The sequence below is a fragment of the Coffea eugenioides genome, chromosome 4, assembly GCF_003713205.1.
Source record: "Coffea eugenioides isolate CCC68of chromosome 4, Ceug_1.0, whole genome shotgun sequence".
Classification (NCBI taxonomy): domain Eukaryota; kingdom Viridiplantae; phylum Streptophyta; class Magnoliopsida; order Gentianales; family Rubiaceae; genus Coffea; species Coffea eugenioides.
The window spans coordinates 18,680,560-18,681,950 of record NC_040038.1 but is presented as its reverse complement, the minus strand read 5'-3'; positions in this window follow the sequence as shown (position 1 = coordinate 18,681,950).

Here is a 1,391-nt window from a genome sequence, read left to right as displayed (position 1 = left end):
CTTATTTTGTCTGTAGTGAGTGAGTGAGTCCTGGCGAGAGTTGGGCAGGCGGTCCGCCGAACCCTTTGGTTCGCCTTAGGGGGAGGTGGGGCCGTCACAGTCTACATGGTGGATTTACAGGTTCACATATATCACTATAAATTCGCTCTAGAAATGTAGGAGATTCAATTCCTACTTTAACTAATAATAGTCTAATAATTAATTTTTCTTGAATGCAAGTAAAACATGAGAATTCATTAGAATTTAAGATTTTTTGACTTTTTAATGAATGGCCATATGAATTTTCATTTATTCGTCTCATCATTATGGAACTAGGATTGCCAAGATGATCATGCCAAATCATAAAGTTATTGAAAATAGTAGACTTTTGGTCTACTAGGTGATGTAGTTCAACTGCACTTATTTTTGTATAATATACGTCAAAGGAGAGTGAAGGCAACTTTTCTAATATATATTTCTTTTTAAAAGTAATATTTGTAATTAATAAATATTCACCATTTATTTCATTCATGGTCTTGATGTGATATCTATTTCAGCAGATATTTTTAAAACTTAACAAATTTGTTTGAAACTTAGTAGAAAGTAGTGCATTATTGATGGCAATTTTAGTTCCTTCAAGAAGAAATATATGGGCTCTTTCGGAGGCTTCAATCAATTTGGTACTACCACATATGGTATTGACATTTGTTTTCCCCATATCCAAATGAAAAAAATACTTTTCATGTTTAAGTATGGTGTGCGTAGTTACACTGTCAATGAGACAAATGTCATCATTACCATTATTTAATTCCAAGCATTTGGCATCGATTTCTTCTTAAACATTAATAAAATCTATAAATTACATAACTCATAAAGTAAATTACATAAAAGATGCAAAAATAATAAAAGAACAAAAATATAAACATTCATTGGGTATTCGTCACATCATTTTGCATCTTCAGGATAGTCATTTGGTATCTTCAGAATGTGCAAAGAAATTAGCCACATCAAAATGAGTTAAATTAGCATAGATATCATTATTATCACGAATATTCTTTTGATCGATGAAATTTGTCTTGACATTTTTATTTTTTCTTTTCAATGATGCTTGATAAAGTTCAACAAGATGCTCCGTCGTACAATAGGTACGAGATCAATGGCCTTCTATACTACATTTGTAGCATTTATCTTCATAATTTTTCTTCTCATCATTTTTCTTATCAACCGACTTTTGACGGTTATTTTGTTTCTTGCCATAATTATGGTCACGGTGGTAAGACATATATTTACCAGGATCTCAACCGTGGCCACGTCCACGGCCTCTTCCACGACCACTGTCATGTCTAGAATGTGAAGATTGAGTCACATTCATTTCGAGGAATGGACTAGCACCTGTTGGTCAGAACTCATGA